The sequence below is a fragment of the Bubalus bubalis genome, chromosome X (assembly GCF_019923935.1).
Source record: "Bubalus bubalis isolate 160015118507 breed Murrah chromosome X, NDDB_SH_1, whole genome shotgun sequence".
Taxonomy (NCBI): domain Eukaryota; kingdom Metazoa; phylum Chordata; class Mammalia; order Artiodactyla; family Bovidae; genus Bubalus; species Bubalus bubalis.
The window spans coordinates 88,497,299-88,505,188 of record NC_059181.1 but is presented as its reverse complement, the minus strand read 5'-3'; the positions used below and the strand labels follow the sequence as shown (position 1 = coordinate 88,505,188).

Genomic DNA, 7,890 nt, shown 5'->3' with positions numbered 1-7,890 from the left:
TAAGAATTATTACTTTGAGAAGCTTGTTTTAGTTTTACATATAAGAAATAATGTCACCTTATAAGATGTATTTCTAACATCTTAAACCAGCCCCTGGGGTCTCTGTAAACTGAAAGAAGCTGAAAACTCTTGAGTCTTTCACATAGGATACCTTCTATCTCGTTTTCATTTTTGGAAGTTTCCTACATTCATCACAACTTGTCGAGTATAGCTTCATGGAAATAACCTATTGAGATCCTTTCTGATAGAGATCTGAAAAGGATGCCATTAGGCCAAATGTTTCCAAGTGAATGGCAGAATTTGGTCCAGAAGTAAATCAGTCAGGAGGACCAATTTCTGCAGAAAGGTTAGAGAAGAGCAGAGCCACTGGGGATGTGCCCCTCCAGCACTTCACATCCACTAGCAAGGCTAGTATCAAAAAAAAAAAAAAAAGCAAACAGTAGAAACAGAGAAGTGGTAACATGAGCACGACTCAGTTTGGTGGTGTTAGCTTTAAAGATAGAACACAGGGGCTCTGAGCCAAGGAATGTGGGCAGGCTTGAGGGGCTCAAAAAGCAGAGAAATGTATTCTTCTCTGGAGTCTCAGTAACGAATGCAGCCCTGCTGACACCTTAAACAAAAAAAGCAGTACCAAGTGTTGGCAAGGATGTGGAGAACTATAACCTTCAAACATTGCCGGTGGAAAAGTGTAATCATGCACTTCCTGGGGAAAGCATTGTGACAGTCCTCCTAAAAGTTCTATGTAGAGCTACCATTCGACCTAGCAATTCCACTTGTAGGTATATACTCAAGAGAATTGAAAACGTATTCACAAAACCTGTACAAAAGTGTTTATAATAGCATTACAAGCATACCTCAGAGACATTGCAGGTTCAGTTCCAGAATAGCAATAAAGTGACTATCACAATAAAGCAAGTCACAATATTATGTTTATATTATACTGCAGTCTATTAAGTGAGCATTATATCTAAAAAATACATATCTGAATATAAAAATACCAAAACAATTACAATAGAAACATCAAAGATCATCAATCATGAATCACTGAAACAAATATAGTAACAATAAAAATTTGAAATATTGCAAAATTACCAAGATGTAACACAGAAACACAAAGTGAGCAAATGCTCTTTCAAAAATGTCACCAATAGACATTTTGCTCAAGGCAGGATTGCCACAAACGTTCTATTTGTAAAAATCACAATAAAGCAAAGCACAATAAAATGAGGTCTGCCTCGAGGTATGAGGTATGATTTGTAGTATATAGCAAATCAAAAACTTAGGGGAGACTTCTGATTAAATTTTGCAAATTGACTACAAGGTTTTTTGTCTTCCTTTCTTTGTGAAATCTCACAAGAATTAAGTGAAAGCCGCTCAGTCATGTCCGACTCTTTGCAACCCCATGGGGTATACAGTCTGTGGAATTCTCCAGACCAGAATACTGGAGTGAGTAGCTTTTCCCTTCTCCAGGGTAACTTCCCAACCCAGGGACTGAGCCCAGGTTTCCCACATTGTAGGCAGATTCTTTACCAGCTGAACTACAAGGAAAGCCCAAGTAAACTAATAATCCTTTCTTAACTTTCTACTTTGGAATACTTTTACATCTACAGAAGAGTTGCAAAGGTAGTAAGGAGAGTTCCTGTATACCTTTCATTTAGATTCCCCTAAGTTAACATATTTCACCTATTAAAATTAAGAAATTAACATTAGTTCCGTACTATTAACTAAGCTAGACACATTATACAAATGTTAATAAGTTTTCCCCAAAGTCCTTTTTCCTCCCCAAGGTTCAATCCAGGATACTGATTGTATTTAGTCATCATGTCTCCTCATTCTCCTACATTCTCTGACAGTTCCTTATTATTTTATTTTTTTTTAATAACCTTAACACTTTTTGAAGAGTACTTATCAGCTGTTTTGTAGGATGGCCTTCAATTTGGACTTGTCTGATGTTTTCTCATGATAACTGGGATTACTATGAGATTTGGGGAAAAAGACCACAGAGTTGATAGCTCTTTTTATCATTCATATAAATTACATGATATCAACGTGACTTATTGGTGGTGGTGTTTACTTTGATCCCTTAGCTAAGTTTTTCCTCCGTAAATTTCTATTTCTCCATTTCCATACTCTATTTCTTAGAAATCAGTCATCTAGTCCAGCTCATAGTCAATAGAATGGGGAGGTGGGTTAAGCTTCACCTCTTGGAGGAAGAGGTACCAAAGAATTTGTGAGTATAAAAATAAACACAATTATTAATTAAAATTTGGAGGTGAGATACTTTGAAGCTATGCAAATATCTTGATTTTCCTTCAAGTTTTGCCCATTAGGTTTAACATTCATCAGTGGGTCTTACCTGCATCAAATTACTACTTTGGTGTTCTAATGGTGATTTTCTATGTCCCTCATTTCACCTACATTTATTACTTGGAATTATTCTGTAAGTAAGTCCTACCTTATTTATTTAATCATTAATTTATATCAGTATTGCTATTGTTGTTTAGTTGCGAAGACATGTCCGGCTCTTTTGTGAGCCCATGGACTGTAGCCTGCCAGGCTCCTCTGTCCATGGGATTTCCCAAGCAAGAATAATGGAGTGAGTTGCCATTTCCTTCTCCAGGGAATCTTCCTGACCCAGGGATTGAATACACGTCTCTGGCATTGCAGGCAGATTCCTTACCACTGAGCTACCTTGATGTTTTATTCTTTGTGATATAATCAAATACCATCTGATTTTCTCAAATTGATCCACTTTTGTCCTTTAGAAGCTCTTTGGTATTGACTCATGTGCCTTTGACATGTCCAATGTGTTAGGCAGAATTTTAAAGATATTCCCCTCAAGATTCCTGTCCTTCAATAAAATACTAATCTTGGTATTGCTGTAAGGAGATTTTTTTCAGATATAATGTAACACTCAATCAGTTGACTTTAAGAGTGGGAGATGATCCTGGATTATCCTGATCTGCTGAGTAAAATCACATAAGTTGTTAAAGCATAGACCCTTCTCTAGCTGGTGGCAGAAGAGGAAGGCAGAATAGAAAGGAGAGGATGTCGAGGACATTCAAAGCAAGAGATTGATTCAATTTGTCATTGCTGGGTTTGTAAAATGGAGGCGACCAAGAGCCAAGAAATATAAGGAGTCTCTAGAAGCTGGAAAAACAAACAAACAAACAAACAAACAAAAACACAAAAAAACAAAACAACCCTCAGTCAACAGCCAGGAAGGAAACAGGGACCACAGTCCTCTAACTGCATGGATTGAATTCAGCCAACCACCTGAATGAGTCCAGCAGCAGGTTCTTCCTCAGAACCTTCAGATAGGAGTCCAAGCTTACTGCCACCCTGATTTCAGCATTCTGAGACCTTAAGCAAGGAATCCAGTTGAGCCCGCCTGGATTTCTGTTTCAAGCCACTACTTTTGTGGTTGTTTGTTACACAGCAAAGGAAAACAAATACATTTGCATATTCTTTACAAAACACTTCTTTACTTTCTAGTACTACAAGACATTCCACGTTCATCTTGTACTTCCCCTGCCCTGATCCTAGGATCAACTATTTCCTCAAGGAGTCATGGTTCCTTTTATTAGAAAATAGTATTTAGAAGCCAAGATCTGTGCCCTGTGTGTGTTCATTGCTAATGGGACAGCATTATGTCTAGGCCCTCTCAGTGGACAGAACTAATTGTGCACACACACACACACACACACAGGAGTTCATATTGATGTCTCTGACACTAAATCCTTTCCTTTTTGCAACTTTTTCTCTGACGTTGGAAACTTGGCTCCCACTATCTACAACATATAATGTAAACTTCTTTGTTTAACCTTCTGCTGCTGCTAAGTCGCTTCAGTCGTGTCCGACTCTGTGCGACCCATAGACAGCAGCCTACCAGGCTCCCCCGTCCCTGGGATTCTCCAGGCAAGAACACTGGAGTGGGTTGCCATTGCCTTCTCCAATGCATGAAAGCGAAAAGTGAAAGTGAAGTCGCTCAGTCGTGTCTGACTCTAGCGACCCCATGGACTGCAGCCCACCAGGCTCCTCTGTCCATGGGATTTTCTAGGCAAAAGTACTGGAGTGGGGTGCCATTGCCTTCTCTGGTTTACACATGCAATGTATGGCTATACATGTAATGAACTGCTATACTACACTCTGAAACAGATATACCAACTAGAGTACAGTTAATTTTGTCTTTTGCTTTGCAGTACCCAAAGGGTTTCCCTGGTGGCTCAATCGTAAAGAATTCGCCTGCTAATGCAGGACATGTGGGTTCAATCGCTGGGTTGGGACAATCCGGTGGAGAAAAAAATGGCAACTCTCTCCAGTATTCTAGCCTGGGAAATCCCATGGACAGAGGAGCCTGGCAGGTTACAGTCCATGGGGTTGCAAAAGAGTCAGACATGACTTAGTGACTAAACACTACTACCACCCTGTCAAACGTCGTTTCTTAAAGTTACTTAGGTCATCTCCATTATTCCCTATCCACTTAAGGAAGTGATTTCATACATTTTGCTATGGTCTGAATGTTTGTGTCTCCCCAAAGTTAATTTGTTGAAATGTTAATGTGAAATGTGATTGTATTAGGAGATACTCAGTCATGAAGGCAGACTTTTCATGGATGGAATTAGTGTCTTTATAAAAGAGACCCCAGAAAGCTCCCTAATCCTTTCCACCATGTGAGGACACAGTGAGATTGTCAACCTACAACCCAGAAAACAATTTCATTAGAATTCGACCATGCTGGCACCTTCATCTTTGACTTCCAACCTCCAGAAATGTGAGAAATAAATTTCTGTTGTTTATAAGCTACCCACCCTGTGGTGTTTTATTATAGCAGCCCAAATAGACTAAGACGTGTAATTCAGTTAGATGCATCTGTACTCTTTCCTGTATTCTCCTGACATTCTAGTTGACTTTTAAAATTTCCATGTAGAAGGCTTTCTCAACTTTGGTACTGTTGACATTTTGGGCTGGATCCTCTTTTGTTTGGATGGTTGTCTTGTGAGTTGTTGGATGTTTATCAATATTCCTAGTCTCCTACTAGGGTGCCAGTAGCACCAAGTTCCCCAGTGTGAGAACAAAAAATGTCTGCAGGTACTCCTAAATATCCCCTTATGGGCAAAATCACTCCCAGTTTAGAAGTACTAGCATAGGTAAAAGTCATTCTGTGGTGTATGGTTTTATGGGTTTGCATATGCGCGTTAATCGCCATAATAACATATAGAAGAGTTCTACCACCCTAAAAATTCCTTTTTGCAGCCTGTTTGCTATCAAACACATCCATCACCCCCAATCCCTGTGACCCACTGATCTGATTTTTTTTTTTTTTTTGGCCACACGGCTTGTGGCACCTTAGTTCCCCAACCAGGGATTGAACCCAGGTCACAGCAGTGAAAGTGCTGAGTCCTAACCACTGGACCATCAGGGAATTCCCTCACTGATTTGATTTTAATTCCATAATTTTAACTTTTTTAGTACATCATATAAATGTAATTACACAATATGTAGCCTTTAGTATCTGACTTTATTCAACTAGTATAATGCACTTAAATTTTGCATGATTACATGTTGTTGCATGAAACAAAAGTGTATTTCTTTTTACTGCTGAGTAGTATTCCATTTTATACATGTGCCAATATTTATTTATATATTCAACTGTTGAAGAACATCTGGATTATTCCCAGATTTTGGAGACTACGAATAATGCTACTATGATTCTTCATTTGCAGGTTTTTGTGTGAATATGAGTTTGAAATTCACTGAGTCATATGGTAAATATATATTCAACTTTATATTAAACTGCCAATTTGTTTTACAACATAGCGGTATCATTTTGCATCCCCAGAAGCAATGCATGAGAGTTCTTCTTTCACATTCTCACCACCATATGCAATTGTGGAGGGTTATAAAATTTTATCCATCCTAATAAGTATACACTAGTATCTCATTGTGGTTTTAATATGGATTTCCTTAATGACTCTCAATATTGAGCATTTTTTTGTTTATGTTTTTTTTTCCATTTGGATATCTCCTTCAGTTAAGTCTCTTCAGGCATTTTGACAATTTTAGAAAATTGTATCTGTTTATTTACTTGTCTATCTTTGGCTGTGCTGGGTCTTGGTTGCTGCACACAGGCTTTCCCTAGTTGTAGCGAGCAAGGGCTACTCTCTAGTTGTGGTGCATGGGCTTCTCAGTGCTGTGGCTTCTCGTTGCAGAGCCTGGGCTCTAGGGCACTCAGACTTCAGTAGTCACAGTATGTGTGCTCAATAATTGCGGTGAGTGGGCTTAGTTACCCCTTGGCATGTAAAATCTTCCCGGACCAGGGATCAAACCCATCTCCCCTGCATTGGCAGGTGAATTTTCAACAACTGAAACACCAGAGAAGTCCGGTTATATTGACAATTTTTAATTGAATTTTTTTCTTTTGCTGAGCTTTGAGAGTTCTTAAAATATTCAGAATATAAGTATTCTATAAGACATGTGATCTGCAAATACTTTCACACAGTATGGCTTGCCTTTTTACTCTCTTAACAGTGTCTTTCATAGACCAAAAGTTTTCATTTTGATAAAGTTCAATTTATCATTTTTTTATTAATGTCATACTGATACATATTTTCTTGTGGTGTCATACCTGAAAACTCATTGCCAAAACCTGTATATCACAGATATTCTCCTATATTTTCTCCTGGAAGTTATGAAGATTTTCTTCTGTCTTTGTTGTTGTTTAGTCATTCAGTCCTGTCCGACTCTTTGCGACCCCATAGACTGCAGCACTCCAGGTTTCCCTGTCCTTCACCATCTCCTGGAGTTTGCTCACACTCATGTCCATTGAGTCGGTGATGCCATCCAACCATCTCATCCTCTGCCCTTCCCTTCTCCTCCTGCCTTCAGTCTTTCCCGGCACAGGTTCTTTTCCAGTGAGTCGCCTCTTTGCCTCAGGTGGCCAAATTATTGGAGCTTGAGCTTCGGCATCAGTCCTTCCAATGAATATTTAGAGTTGATTTCCTTGGTGGCTCAGACGGTAAAGCGCCTGTCTACAATGCGGGAGACCTGGGTTCGATCCCTGGGTCGGGAAGATCCCCTGGAGAAGGAAATGGCAATCCACACCAGTACTATTGCCTGGAAAATCCCATGGACAGAGGAGCCTGGTAGGCTACAGTCCATGGGGTCGCAAAGAGTCGGACACGACTGAGCGACTTCACTTTTCTTAAGGATTGACTGGTTTGATCTCCTGGCAGTCCAACGGATTCTCAAGTCTTCTCCAACACCACAGTTGGAAAGAATCAGTTCTTCAGTGCTCAACCTTCTTTATGGTCCAACTCTCACATCCGTACATGACTACTGGAAAAAAACATAGCTTTGACTATATGGAACTTTGTTGGCAAAGTAACGTCTCCACTTTTTAATGTGCTGTCTAGATTTGTCATAGCTAATGTGGGAGACCTGGGTTCGATCCCTGGGTTGGGAAGATCCCCTGGAGAAGGGAAAGGCTACCCACTCAAGTATTCTGACCTGGAGAATGCCATGGACTGTATACCCCATGGGGGTCTTAAAAAGCCAGACATGACTGAGTGACTTTCACTTTCACTTTCTTACAAGGAGCAAGCATCTTTTAACTTCATGGCTGCAGTCACTATCTGCAGTGATTTTGGAGCCCAAGAAAATAAAGTCTGTCACTGTTTGCACTGTTTCCACATCTATTTGCCAAGAAATCATGGGACTAGATGCCACGATCTTAGTTTTTTGAATGCTGAGCTTTAAGCCAGCTTTTCACTCTCTTCTTTCACCTTCAAGAGGCTCTTTAGTTTGTCTATGCTTTCTGCCATAACGGTGGTATCATCTGCATATCTGAGGTTGTTATTTCTCCTGGCAGTCTTGATTCTAGCTTGTGTT

General features: G+C 39.7%; 1 non-coding gene across 1 annotated transcript; it reads right to left on the bottom strand.

Moving 5' to 3' along the window:
• Positions 1 to 5,353: 5,353 nt before the first annotated feature.
• Positions 5,354 to 5,425, bottom strand: TRNAE-UUC. The gene has a single exon. It is a non-coding gene; the product is annotated as a tRNA-Glu (tRNA).
• Between the last annotated feature and the right edge of the window lie 2,465 nt (positions 5,426 to 7,890).